Raw genomic sequence first — 15,682 nt, 5'->3', positions numbered from 1 at the left:
CCCACTTGAGTTAGTTAGCAGATGAAGAGTCTTTATTATATGCTTGTGAACTAAAATTGGCTTTATGCAAATAGACCTAGAGCTTAGCACACCATTACTAAAACTGTTAGTACTTACAATAGTATTAGTTTGCGAGTACTTTAAAGTACTCACGGCTGTGTCCCTGGCTATTCAAATGGCCAGACTTTGAAGAAGAGCAGCAGTATCAAGATGATGACCAGCAGGACGTCTACCACGACTAGGAATCTTCTGACGTCAAGCGTTGGCCTGTGGATTTGATGGTCCACTACTACTACGCTTCCACTATGTAATATGTCCGTTGATCATTAGATCAACTATTTGTGTAATATGGGATCATGTGATCTCTACTTGTAAGACGACTATGGTTTGTAATGAATGATGACTTATGATATCAACTGTTATGTCTCGCAACAACAATCTTCCTGGGATTGCGATGTATGGCATAATAGGCATCTGGACTTAAAAATCTGGGTGTTGATAAGTTGGTATCAGAGCCATTGTTTGACCTTAGGAGACCCTAGTTAGAATGGACGTTCATAAAAACTTAGTTTCAAAAACAAATGAAGTAAATATGTCTAGTCAAAATTATTCACTCTCTTTTCCTTGAGATCTTTTCAAAACGATAGGTCATGCTCTTCCTTATGAATCTACATAAAATTTTGACACCACTTGTTCACGTATCTAACTTACTCACCCAACTCACTTTCAGATGGAGCCAACCAACACCAAGTTTTACCAGCTAGGGAATGGCGGGAGCCTGATCTTTGAGAGGGACTTAGATGCCCTATCAGAGTTCCTTGGACGCCCGCACCCTGAGTTCCACGGAGTCGAAGTCAACACCCAGCCCGGAGGGGAACTTCAGTGGGTTATCACCGCTGATCTGAGGGGCAAGATGGAGCCTCCTACCTCTGAGAGGATCCTCTTTTCCATCAGAGAAAGCAACTGGCTGGATGGACTCGCTCGTGCTCTTCAGGAAGCACTTGCCCGTCTGTGCGGGCAGAATGTGGTGGCAATCCAGGACTGTCGCTTCGCTCACCTTGCGAGGCATGATTCCACTGGAGGACCCATGTCACTATCCTCACACCCGGTGCTGAAGTATCACGTGGAGCATCTGGACTTTATGCTACACGAGACCCAGAAGGAGCTGGACAACGCTCGCGTTTACGCCAACCAGACTCACCTCCACCTGGCTGAGCATGCTGATGCCATCAAGATGCTTGCAAAAGACCGCAAGTCACTCCGCCAGCAGCGTGCCAAGAAGGATGCTACCATTGCGCGCCTTCGCGCAAAGATAGTACTCTTGGAGGCAACTGTCAAGGCCCAAGAAGACCAGCTGAGGGAGATGGAAGAAGATGGTGAAGACATTCAGGGAGGAGCAGCCTTCTTGAGTGATGATGATGACTTCGAAGAGTATGAGAACACTGATGTTGAGGACTACGAGTTTATGGATGCCGGAGAAGATGACTTCATCCCGATCGATGTGGATGATGAGGAGTAGTTGCACTTGATCACTTGAGTAGGTGTGAGTTTGTATCCCGTCACTCGTATCGTAGCGCGAGTAAATGGTTCTTAAAACCATGGACGTGTTAGCTTGTAATATGTGCTGTTGAATGAATGAATGTGTGTTTGTGTTTCATATCAAAAGACTTGAAGTTTTAAAATTTTCAGACTTACCCAAAATGAGCCATAGAAGATTCCCTCTTATCTCATGATCTATCTCAATGTCCAGATGGCCCCTCCTACCCGCGGTGCAAATCAAGATGCCCTGATGCAACTGCTGCAGACCTTGATGGCAGATAGAGAGAATGAAAGAGCTGAAAGACAAGCCAACCTGGTTGCACTGCAACAGATCGCCAACAACAACCAAGGCCATGGAAACCATGATCACCCAGGATCAAAACTCAAGAACTTTCAAAACACCAATCCCCCTGTTTTCAGCAAGACCGAAGAACCACTCGATGCTGATGACTAGCTCCAGACCATGGAGAACAACTTAGAGGTAGCGGGAGTTGAAGCCGCAGAGCAAGTCCTGTTCGCCACTCATTACTTAGCAGGACCAGCCCGAGCCTGGTGGACCAGCACCCGTGCCATGAATGCAGGACAGATCATGACTTGGGCAGATTTCAAGCTCAAGTTCAGCAAGTATCACGTGCCCCCGGGTCTAACCAAGAAGATGAGGGACGAGTTCCGGGAACTCAAACAAGGAAGGATGTCGGTGGTAGAATACCGCGACAGGTTTCTCACACTGTCAAGGTATGCCCCCGATGAGACCGACACTACAGAGAAGAGGAAGGAGAGATTTCTGAACGGACTGCACGACGAGATGCAGACTGTGCTAGTCAACATTCCCTTTACAGACCTTGAAGCCCTGGTGGACTCCGCCATCCAGATGGAGGGAAAGCTCCATCAAGCAAATGAGAACCGCAAACGCCGCATGATGCACCAGAGTGGGCCCAGCAATACCCCAAGGTATCGCCCCAACTCAAGCGGAGGTTTCGCCCCAAGAAACAACAACAAGCCCCAGATGCAGACTTCACGTCCGGGTTTTCAGAACCGGAGTGGAGGACACCCCAGGCCAGGAGGCCACAACAACAACAACAACCCCAACAACTTCAACCGCACCCCAATAAGAGCCCCCAGCAACAACAACACCAACACTGCTCCAAGGACTGGGAGCAACGCTATCCCCGTCGCCCCGAGGGACAAGTCCACCATCACTTGTTATGAATGTGGAATTGTGGGTCACTACTCCAACGAGTGCCCCAAAAGGTTAGCCAAGACTGCCCCCAACACCGCTGCACCTGCTCAGCAGCAACGCCGTGTCTCCACCGGCAGAAAGTTCACCCCCAACAACCCCAACAATCGCAACGGCCGTCTTTTCCACATGAATGCTGAAGAAGCCCAAGAAGCACCAGATGTTGTACTGGGTATGTTTTCTGTTAACTCAGTACCTGCAAGAGTGTTGTTTGATTCTGGAGCATCGCATTCGTTTGTCACTGAAGATTTTGCATGCACTAGTAATATTCAACCCATCAGTTTGAAGCATGTCATGATAGTTCAAATACCTGGTTCAACAACAAAAGCTAGAAAAATTTGCAAAGATGTGCCTATCAGAATACATGAAGTAGAGTTTTATGCAAATTTGATTGTACTGGGAGCAAAAGGTTTGGAAGTAGTACTGGGTATGGATTGGATGTCAAAACACCATGGATTGATTGACTGTGCCAAGAAGGCCATCACCATGACTAGTAACACCGGCGTGTTAGTAGAACACGTATCTGAAAGGCTGCCCAGAAAGTTTACCTGCAACCAGAGTTTAGCCAAGCCAACTTTGGATCAGATCAGGGTCGTCTGTCGATACCCTGATGTGTTTCCAGATGATCTACCCGGTATGCCCCCAGATCGGGATATCGAGTTTATCATTGAGTTAATCCCTGGAACCGGACCTATAGCCCAGAGAGCCTATAGTATGAACCCAGCAGAGTTAGTAGAGCTGAAGAAGCAACTGGATGATATGTTAGCCAAAGGTTTGATCCAACCAAGTGCCTCACCCTGGAGATCACCAGTTTTGTTTGTGGATAAGAAGGACGGTGCCACTCGTTTATGTACGGATTACCGTAAGCTTAACGATGTCACCATCAAGAATAAGTACCCCTTACCCAAGATAGAAGACCTGTTTGATCAGCTGACCGGTGCCAGGGTGTTCTCTAAGATTGATCTTAGGACTGGTTACCATCAATTGAAGATTCGTGCAACGGATATCCCCAAGACTGCCTTTACCACCAGATATGGATTGTATGAGTACAATGTCATGTCGTTTGGACTAACCAATGCCCCAGCTTATTTCATGAACCTCATGAATAAGATCTTCATGAACTTTTTAGATAAGTTTGTCGTTGTCTTCATTGACGACATCCTAATCTACTCCAAATCTGAAGAAGAACACGAGCAACATTTGGAGATTATCCTAGAAACCCTTAGACAGCACAAGTTGTATGCCAAGTTCAGCAAATGTGAGTTTTGGTTGAAGGAGGTAGGATTCCTGGGACATATCTTGTCTGCAGGAGGAATTGCTGTAGATCCCGCCAAGATCAAGACCGTTACCGAATGGAAAGCCCCAACCACTCAGACCGAGGTCCGCGCATTTCTTGGATTAGCGGGATATTACCGCAGATTTGTTGAAGGATTCTCGAGTATAGCCAGACCCATGACTCAACTGTTGAAGAAAGACAAGAAGTTTGAATGGACTGATAAATGTGAAGAGAGTTTCCAGCAGCTCAAGAGCAGATCGACCTCAGCCCCAATATTGATCATGCCGGACATCACCAAGCCATTTGACGTCTACTGTGATGCTTCCAAGATTGGTCTTGGATGTGTGCTGATGCAGGACGGCAAGGTGATATCATATCTGTCAAGGCAACTGAAGCAGCATGAGCAGAATTACCCAACCCATGACCTAGAGCTTGCAGCTGTAGTATTAGCCCTGAAAGTTTGGCGTCATTACCTCATGGGTAATCGATGCGAGATTTATTCGGATCACAAGAGCCTGAAGTACATTTTCACCCAGAAGGAGCTGAATATGAGACAAAGGAGATGGATAGAATTAATCAAGGATTATGGTATGGAAATTCACTACCACCCCGGCAAGGCCAATGTGGTAGCGGATGCCCTGAGTAGACTGCCGTGTCAGTTGAACTCCATGATCGCAGAAGAGCAACCTAGCTTGTATCAAGAATTTGAGCAGTTTAGACTGGAGCTAGTTAGTGAAGGATTCCTAGCCAGCATAGAGCTTCAGCCTACCCTGATTAGCCAGATCAAAGAAGCCCAGAAAGGAAATGCTAGCATCGACGGAATCAAGAGCCAAATAGCTGCAGGGAAAGCACCTGGATTCACCGAAGATGAAGCAGGAGTTCTTTGGTACAACGGACGCCTATGTGTGCCAGCAGATTCTGAGTTGAAGCAAGTCATCCTGAAAGAAGCCCATGACACCCTTTACTCCATTCATCCCGGAGGAACCAAGATGTATCAGGATTTGAAGGAACAATTCTGGTGGCATGGAATGAAGAGAGAAATTGGAAGCTACATCGCCAAGTGTGATATCTGTCAGAGAGTCAAGGCGGAACATCAGCGACCCGCAGGATTGCTGCAGCCACTACAGATTCCGGAATGGAAGTGGGATTCAGTAGGAATGGACTTTATCACTGGTTTGCCCAAATCGAGCAGAGGAAATGATTCTATTTGGGTAGTGGTCGATAGGTTAACCAAGGTAGCCCATTTCATCCCCGTCAAGACCACATACCAAGGCCCAAAGCTAGCCGAGTTATACATCTCCAGAATAGTCGCCCTACACGGAACCCCGAAGTCAATTGTGTCAGATAGAGGATCCCAATTCACCTCAAGATTCTGGCAGAAAGTACATGAAGGACTAGGAACCCGGCTGAATTTCAGCACCGCATATCACCCGCAGACCGATGGACAGACGGAAAGAGTCAACCAGATATTGGAAGATATGTTGAGAGCCTGTGTGCTAGAGTATGGATCTAAGTGGGAAGACTGCCTGCCTTACGCAGAATTCTCGTACAACAACAGTTACCAAGCCAGTTTACAAATGGCCCCCTTTGAAGCCCTGTACGGGAGGAAGTGCCGTACCCCTCTGAATTGGTCGGAAGTCGGAGAGAGCCAAGTCTTTGGACCAGATGTTCTCCGAGAAGCTGAAGAAAAGGTGCACAAGATCCGCGAATATCTCAAGACTGCTCAGTCAAGACAGAAGAGCTACGCCGACAAGAGACGCCGGGAGATGACCTTCGAGATCGGAGAGTTTGTCTATCTTAAAGTATCACCCCTGAAAGGAATGCAGAGATTCCAGCTTATAGGAAAGCTTGCACCCCGATATGTTGGACACTTTAAAGTTCTGAGTCGCTGAGGAGAAGTATCTTATCAATTGGAACTGCCGGAAGAAATGTCGGCGATGCACGATGTGTTTCATATCTCATTACTCCGGAAGTGTCTAGAAGTGCCCGAGAAGACCGAGGTTTTCAAGAATATTGATCACAGATCGGTGGATATCAACAAAGACTTGACGTATCGCGAAGTGCCTATTCGCATCCTGGAAGAAGCTTTCAGAACCACCCGCACTAGGAGTATCAAGTTCCTGAAGATTCAATGGAGCAATCATACCGAAGACGAAGCCACTTGGGAGCGAGAAGACTACATGAAGAAGGAATACCCAGATCTCTTTAGTACCTAGTTTTCTTTACGATCTCGGGACGAGATCTTTTGTAAGGGGGAAGGGTTTGTAACATCCCAAATTTTCAAACCAACGAAGGAGAAGAAGTTCAATACCCCAAATTTTTGGAACCAACAAAAACTTTTATTATCACATGTGCTATGCATAGTGCTCTTACTCAATTTTGGTGAATGCCATGATGTTTGCTTGTGTGCATCTGTGCTATTCTCTAAAACCCTAACTTGATCCTTTGAGGATCACCAAACAAATCAAAAAGGAAGAAAAGAAATAAAATAGAAAAATCCCAAAACCCTCACATATGGTTTATGCCATTTTTGAAATTCTCAACCTAGACCAATTTGGCTTGTGCCATTAGTTGGAGAAGGTTACTAAACACTTATAAACAAGTTTGGAATCAAAGAATCTCAAATCAAATCAAATTTGAAATCAAATTGGGCTCACATGAAATGATGGTCATTTCTGACTTTTATACCATGATGCCCACTTTGAGCCTCTGTTTTAAGAGATTTTCAAACCACACATTTCCAACTCTTTGCACCTCATCCAAGAACTCTTCAAGGTGAACAACTTTGGTCAAGACCATCATTGCAAATTATTTCTCCTTTTCTTAATCTCATCAAGCAAAGTAGCAAGCCCAAATCAGATTCAAGATTATGCCCAATTTAGATTTTTGCAAACTAACTCAACTTTGCACACCACCACCACCATTGTGTGCCATTTTTGATCCAAATCAGCTCCACCAAATTTCATTCAAAATTTTGAAAATTTTCTTCTTGCGGCCATTGTGTCAAACACATGGTGGGCAGAATCAAACCAAATCAAATTTCACTATTTGAAATAGTGTTTGGCCAAATTTTGAACCCAACTTGCCTCCACCATGTCCCCTGGTCCCCTCTAGCACGAAACCAAGCCTTGAAACCCTAGGAGGAGGGCACAACATGGCCTAGCCATGGCCATGCCGGCCATGTCACCCATGGACATGCTTCCCCTCTTTTCTCTCCACTCCACCCCAGACCAGCATGTCCCCTAGCTCCCCCTTGGTCCCCTGAACCCCTTGGTACACACCTTTGGTCGAGAGAAGCACGGCAAGGCCCAGGCCAGCGCGCGCCCGCGACGCCCTGGCACTCCAGGATCGGCATGGCCACGCCCGCGCGTGTCTGCCGGAGCGCGCCCCGGACACGCGTCGCCATGGCGATCCCGGCCACCCCTGGACCGCTTCTCTCGCCTGGAGCCTCCCCGCGACACAAGGAACCCGCCAGACATGCCCAACTCACCGACCCGCACCCGCCGTCGCCGGAGACGACCAAACCCTCCGCCACTGCTGCGCGGATGCTCGCATGCCCCCGACACGGTTAGGCACCGCCTAGTCTCGCCGTCGCCGCCAGAAGAACCGCACGGACGTGCTGAACACCTCCGCGCCCTCGCCTACCCCTTTAGCTCGCCGCAGCACCCGCGCCATGGTCGACTTGGCCGCAGACCCACGGCACCCCTCCGCCATTATAAATAGAGGCCTCCCCTCGTTGATTTCTTCACACCGCCTCGCTTCCCTCCTCGACCACCTCCCCGCCTCGATTAGCCATTGGAGCCACCCAATTTGATCGTCGGAGCCCGTGACCGCCGCGAAAGCTCGCCGTCGATTGGAGCCTCCCCAGGAAGCGCCGCTGGTACCAGGCGACTCGCCGTCGTCGACATCATCCTCGCGCACACTGCCAACCCTCGCTGGAGCTCCGGTGAGCTCTCCGACCCCCTAGCCTCGCCGCGCCAGTGGCCCAGTCTCGCCGTCGACGACGATGAATGAGATCCGTCGGATCTGGTTCTAATCGTGCGTTCCACAGCCCCCGTACCGTTTCGGGTTTTTAAGCCCACTGACGCGTGGACCCCACCAGTCAGGCGGCCTGCTCGCGCTGGACGCGAAGTGGGCCGGCCCATTTTTCTTTTTCTTCTGGCCCGTTAAATTTTCCCGCGCTGGCCCACGAATTCAAATTCGTTCGAATTAATTCAAATCAATTTGATTTCTGGCTCCATTTTCAAAATTTAATGGAATCAGTTTGGCTCAACCAAATTTGGTGAATTTTATATATCTGGAAAGCTTGTGAAAAGATCTATCCAACCCCACTGGCCCCAACCGAAAATTATTTGTAGAATAAAAGGGGCAAAAATAACAAGGCAGGGACTTGTCAGATTTCAAACAATTATTAAAAATCAACCAAAAATGCTTTTGAGTTGATTCCAACTCTCAAAAATCACATTTCTTATACTCTAATTGTTTATGTAAAAATATGGCATGGTTACTTTGTGTGATCGTGGCCAAGTTTAAATAATGGCTCTATGGCTATTTCTAGTCCATTTAAATTTCCAAAACTATTTATTAAATCTTATGAGAGGCTTGCTCTCATTTAAATCTTGTCCCAAGTAACTTCATATGAGGTTGTGACCAAGGTCTACTTACTCTCATATTAAATTACTTGGTGATGTTAAATCATAAGTATGGTATGGTTAAATTGTATGGGGTACCCTACCTCATTTAAATCATTTTCCCAAATGATGATTATGAAGGGTTGACCTTGGTCAACATTGGTTCATATATTATTCATTTGAGGAGATTAAATCTTAACAAAGATTCAATGAGAGGAAACTATTTCCTCAAGGAACTAAATAGACACCTTAATCAATATTTGTAATGAGAGGAAATTATTTTTCTTAAGAAGAAAACAAAGTCAACCAACATGTTAGCAATGTGGTGAAGATAGATTAGCTTGTGTGAATCTTATGTGTGCTTAGTCTAGCTCTTAAACTTGTTGAGTGATTGTTACCTCGTATCCGTTTATAGACGCTAGTACCAAGGAGTACCAGGAGGAGGAGGTCTACTTCCAGGAAGAAGAAGACCACTTTGATCAGTACCCCAACCAAGGCAAGCTAATATTCGTGCAAAAGTGCAGAGCTCTACCAGAGCAAGGCACACTTACCTATTACTTTTTGTTTCATGAACCTTCCCAAGTTTTACCCTTGAAAGTTTTTACTTTGATTTATTTAAGATTACTTTTATAGTTAACTTTGGTCTAAGTATAGAATAGTACAAGAGTATCAAACTTAGCCTAAAAAGCTTGTTAAGCTAGATAGCACCCTTATGACTAGTTGCTAGTGCTAAAATAAAATTGACTATTCTAGATGGGAACTTGTGAATCAGGTGAGTTTGAAAACCTTGGAATGATGATTCATTCTATTGAAAAGTTTTGAAGGTGAATATAACCACTGGATAACAAGGTGATTTTGACAAAAACTGATGGCTGGGTTCGGATGCGATACCATTCCAATTTTTGAGTACCCCCACAATACCTGATTATGGGTAGGGCTTAGCTGGAAGTTTATGTATCTTAGTATGGGTTCCCTCTAGACAAGCATCATAGGGGTTATGCCGAAGCTGCCTCCGTTAAGAGTAAAATGATGTGAAATGAGGTGAATGTCCGGCCCAAGCCCTGTGCAGTTCCCAGGCTGACGGTGTGTCTTCACTGGGAGGCCAAGCTCATGGGGAGAGGTGCCTATACTAGGGTATGTAAGTGAAAAGTTATGGTTGATGATCCACGTACTGAGTTACGATTATTCAGGGTTACCCCTGACGGATGTAATCAAATGTTGTGGCACAAGAGTACAACCTCTGCAGAGTGTAAACCTATTCGAATAGCCGTGTCCACGGTTACGAACGATTGGAAAGGCCATACAGTTCCGTTGTCAGATGTTTCTCAGAAAGAAATGATGATTTGAAAGGTGACTTGATTTTTTAATCACAACTGAGTTGTGGGAATGACACTAATGTTCCCACTTGAGTTAGTTAGCAGCTGAAGAGTCTTTATTATATGTTTGTGAACTAAAATTGGCTTTATGCAAATAGACCTAGAGCTTAGCACACCATTACTAAAACTGTTAGGACTTACAATAGTATTAGTTTGCGAGTACTTTAAAGTACTCACGGCTGTGTCCCTGGCTATTCAAATGGCCAGACTTTGAAGAAGAGCAGCAGTATCAAGATGATGACCAGCAGGACGTCTACCACGACTAGGAATCTTCTGACGTCAAGCGTTGGCCTTTGGATTTGATGGTCCACTACTACTACGCTTCCGCTATGTAATATGTTCGTTGATCATTAGATCAACTATTTGTGTAATATGGGATCATGTGATCTCTACTTGTAAGACGACTATGGTTTGTAATGAATGATGACTTATGATATCAACTGTTATGTCTCGCAACAACAATCTTCCTGGGTATGCGATGTATGGCATAATAGGCATCTACATAGTGGAACACAAGAATATTTTACGCTCTGAATACCCGGAGCAATGTGAAGATTGGATTGATGGAGAACACATGAAGACTTTCGGCGGTTGGTTGCAAACACGTCTCATGAATGTCACTGATGAAGAACAGCTATACTTGTTGGCCAAGCAACCATCTTCGACTATATCGACTTTTCAAGGGTACGAGATAAATGGGAATACATTTTACATGTTCGCCCAAGATAAAAAGAGCACCAACCAAAACAGTGGTGTCCGCTTTGATGCAGCAGAGGACAATGGGAAGAAGGTCACATATTATGGGTACATAGAGGAGATATGGGAACTTGACTATGGACCTAATTTCAAGGTCCCTTTATTCCGGTGCAAATGGTTCAACTTGAAAGACGGGGTATAGGTAGACCCGTAGTACGGAATGACTACAGTGGATCTCAAGAATCTAGGGTACGACACCGAACCATTCGTCCTAGCCAGTGAAGTGGCTCAGGTTTTTTATGTGAAGGACATGTCTACCAAACCGAAAAAAGAAAAGAAAGGCAAGAGGACACATCATACGATGAGCCAAAGCGCCACATAGTTCTTTCAGGAAAAAGAAACATCATGGGAGTAGAGGACAAGACAGACATGTCAGAAGATTATAATATGTTTGATGATATTCCACCCTTCAAGGTGAAAACTGACCCAAGCATCATGTTAAATAATGAAGATTGTCCATGGTTGCGTCGCAATCGGAAGAAAGGGAAACACACGAAGAAAACTCAGAAGACTAGATAGGGATCATAACTTGTGTATCTCAATATGGAAATCACTTTCCCATTTATTTTTGTGTAATGATGTTACTGTATGTAAGATATTAACAATGGAGATGGTTGGCTTGTTTTACTAGTTAAGTAGCTTTCACGGGCTTGCAGGGAAATTTTTTCGAGGCGGAGCTTCCGAAGATGCCGTAGGGCGTGAGCACCAACGACATCTTCGAGAAGCTCCGCCACGGGAGATTTCCCAACCCTTTCCCCAATACTGTTGGAGGAGATGGAGTCTTTCACGGGCTTGCAGGGAAATTTTTCCGAGGCGGAACTTCCGAAGATGCCGTAGGGCGTATGCACCAAGGGCATCTTCGAGAAGTTCCGCCACGGGAGATTTCCCAACCCTTTCCTCCATCCATGGGGATGAAACTCTCCCTACCTTCTAGGTTGGCTTGTTGAGCTGCTTGCCATGGCGTATCGATGCTCCTTTTATAGGCACGACGCCGCTTCTACTTTGTCTTGTTCCTCCGACAGGGCCTCGTGCGCTACATGCTTTATCTCATCGAGCAGTGCGTCCACCCACGCGTCCTTATCCTGCCGACAGCTTTAGTCTCGGTTGCACCCACCAGCCGGGACTAAAGGTTACCCACACGTCCTTATCCCACCGACAGTTTTGTTAGATGACACAAAAACCACCTTTAGTCCCGGTTGTACCCACCAGCCGGGACTAATGGTTGCCCGCACGTCAGCCACCCCCCAGATAAGGCCCTCCTAGATAAGCCTCCCCCAGATAAGGCCCTCCCATCTTTTGTCCCGGTTTGAGCCCCCACCCAGGATGAAAGTTTCCCGCGCCACTGCGTTCCCGCCTATTTTCTTCCCGCGCTTTCCACCGCTTCCCGCCTTCGTCTTCCCGCAATTTTTTCACTATATATATGTAGGCTTGGCCTCCATTTACATATCACATCTAGACTCATATCTGCAAACCTCATCACTCTCTCCCATGGCTTCCATCGTATCTCTAACCCCCCGGGAGGCGGAGGCGCTTTGCGCCTTGAGCTACCCCTGCCTGCCGGGCTACCGCGTCCCGACCGGCTGGTTGCTGAGCGTCGGATGCGTACCGGTCCCTCATGTCCCTCTAGGTGTGGCGCGCCAGATGGCCATCACGAACCACTACTACTTCAAGCTCACGCCAGAGCAGCGGAGGAATCCCCAGTGGCATCCCGACTACAGCCCGACTTGGGACGGCTTCTTCATCAATCGGCGTGAGAGTGCGCTTGCCAGGCACGAGGAGGACGGCCCGCCTCGTTCGAACTTCAACGAGGCCGGTCGTCGGCTGTGGTGGCGCGGCCGGACTCTCCAGAGCGTCATGGCCTACCGTGGCCCCGCCTGCGCTACCCTCAGTCCCAGCCCACGCGTGCTCACCCACCGAGGTTCGACTACCACGACCCCGATGCCATCGACGACGACGTCGGCGACTACGACGACTACAGTGGCGACGTTTATAGGGCTAGGCACGAGTATGATTGAATGACTCCAACATTCGAATCTGGCCATGTATCTTAATTTTCAGTTGAGCTCTGTACTTTAATTCCAGTTCAATCGTAATAAAATTTTATTCCCGCCCATTATTTCCCGCCCTTTTCCTCCCGCGCGGCGTCGTGGCGGGAAACTTTCCCACGCGACGTCGTGGCGGGAAACTTTCCCGCGCGGACGGCGTCGTGGCGGGAGTAAAGAAAAGAAATAGAAAAAGAAAATATAAGAAACAGAAAAGAAATAGAAATGGAAAAGAAAAAGAAAAGAAACAAGAAAGAAATAGAAAAATAAATAGAAAAAGAAATAGAAAATAAATAGAAAAGAAACAGAAATATAGAAAATAAAATAGAAAAAGAAATAGAAAATGAAATAGAAAAGAAATAGAAAAGAAATAGAAAAAGAAACAGAAAATAAATAGAAAAAGAAATAGAAAAGAAATAGAAAATAAATAGAAAAAGAAACAGAAAAAGAAACAGAAAATAAATAGAAAAAGAAATAGAAAAGAAATAGAAAAATAAATAGAAAAGAAAAGAAATAGAAAAGAAAAAGAAACAGAAAAGAAAAAGAAATAGAAAAGAAACAGAAATAGAAAAGAAACAGAAAAAGTAAAAGAAAACAAAAAATGACCTTTGGTACCGGTTGGATCCACCAACCGGTACCAAAGGGCTTTCGTACCGGTTGGTGGATCCAAATGGGACCAAAGGTCCCCACGTCTTTTTCACTTAGCCGCGCGACCAAATCGACAAGGAGAACAACAAAATCCCCCTCAGTACACCGTCGCCCGCGCGCAGCACCACGCCGTCGCCGACGCGCGCAGCACCACGTCGCCGCCGCCGCCGCAGCACCACGCCGCCGTCGCCGTCGCCGTCACCCGCTGCTCCCCTCTTGGCGCCGGTAACCAGAGGTGACCTCCTCTTCTCCCCTCCTCCGGTGCCGCCTCCCGCCGCTACCCCCTGCGCCGCCGCCGCGATCCCCTGCGCCGCTCGCCCAGCTCCACGCCGCGCACCACCGAGACCTGCAGGCCGGCCACGGACGCTCGCCGACCAGGCCACCACGTGCCAGGTGCTCGACACAATCCCCAGCCCGGGGGACGGATAGCACCTGGCCGACCTAGTCTCGGACGTAGAGCCGCCGTCGCCCGCAGCACTACGCCTAGCTCGTTGGAGTGACTCGGTGATGCCGTCGTGCTAGCGGCGACATCGCTTGTAGATGATGACGCGGAGTGCATGTAAGGAGTTGGTTGTTGACGGTGTAGACAGTGTCCCGCCGCGAGGGTATTCCGTGTAGATGTCGATGTAGACGGTGTCCTGCCGCGAGGGGACTCCGTGTGGCTGTTGATGTAGATGGAGAGAAATAGAGAGAAGAGCGAGAGGGCCCATCACGGAAGTAGACGGATACGCACATCGCTTTGAAGCATGTGTTCCTCGTGGTTGCCTAGGGCGTGGCCACGGGTGCTGCTTGGGAGAGGAGGAGGGGGAACGCCGAGTCCATGGCCGTGGCGCTCTCGGCGTCGGTGGAGGAACGCCGAGTCCGTGGCCGTGGCGCTCTCGGCGTCGGTGGAGGAACGCCGAGTCCGTGGCCGTGGTCGTGCCACCGTGGTGGAAGCGGCCCTGCCGCCGCGACATCGAGGAGGAGCGCCGAGTGTTTGCGCGAGACTAGACGAGGGAGGTAGTGGAGAGAGGAGGAGCGGTGGCGTTTAGAAAGAAAGAAATAAAAAGGCAGCGAGAGAGCACGAGGAGGCGGTCGCGGAGGCAGAGCACCTCGGTGATTCAGTGGGTTCATATCGTTAGCAGTGTTGTACAATTGCAATAATATATGTTACTCCTAAGTAGATATGTGAAAGGCCTCGCACACTCTCTTAATCTTGTGTTTGGTTATTGCTTTCTTCACTTGAATTGTTATCCATCTAGCAATCTGTTATGATCATGACATGATGAATCAAATAATTGCACTTAATTTTGTAGTGACATTGAGCTATGGAGGATGGCACCTTCATCCGAGATGAGGAGAAAAAAGAAATGGTGCAGAAAATGATATATGAGAGTGCCCGTGGACCGGAACCCGATGGAGAACCCGATGGAGATGATGATGATTTCGGCTCACAATTTCTGGACGATGTCAGTGAGAGACTTGAGTCTGAAGAAAGAAGAGACAATGAAGTGTCCTTAACAAACTCCGGCGAGGTGTATATTTATATATCAAGGCTATGTTCATCACTAGATGCATTGATTTATTTGTATTGCACTTATTAACGAATCATTTTTCTTTTAGCCTTCTGGATCATCGAGCAAATCTGTTAAAAAGCAACGAGGCCCAACGCAACGTCTAAAGGGCGAGGGTAGGTTAGCCCTCACCGCATTTAAGGATAGTGGTAAACCGGTGGATCCCAAAGAGCACTGCCGTAAATTTATAAATCAAGCTAGAGTTCCTGTTAGGGACCATGTACCGATCAGCATTGTAGAGTGGCATAAGCCGAAGAACGCAGGGGCTGAAGCTAGTTATGTCAACGATGCTCTGAAACTTTTTCTTTGGGACAGTCTACTGACACACTTCAGCCTACCGGAAGACATGACGGAACGACAGAAGAAGAAAGTCAAGGAATGGACTCTTAAGAAGATGGCCACACAATTCCAGACATTTAAGAAAAATCTATGGGCCAGATATGAACATGAAGATCCAGTATTCACTGAAAGTCTAGTGAAGATAAAAGATCACTGGCCCGCATTTAAGAGGTATAAGCAATCATCTACTGCTGTGTCCCGATCAGTCAAAAATACGGAAAATGCTTCAAAGAAGAAACATTTCCATCATTTGGGGTCAGGTGGCTACAAGACTGCCATTCCGAA

Source organism: Lolium perenne, chromosome 3 (assembly GCF_019359855.2).
Source record: "Lolium perenne isolate Kyuss_39 chromosome 3, Kyuss_2.0, whole genome shotgun sequence".
NCBI classification, from domain to species: Eukaryota; Viridiplantae; Streptophyta; class Magnoliopsida; order Poales; family Poaceae; genus Lolium; species Lolium perenne.
The sequence above is the reverse complement of the archived record's forward strand: the minus strand, read 5'-3'. Positions refer to the sequence as shown.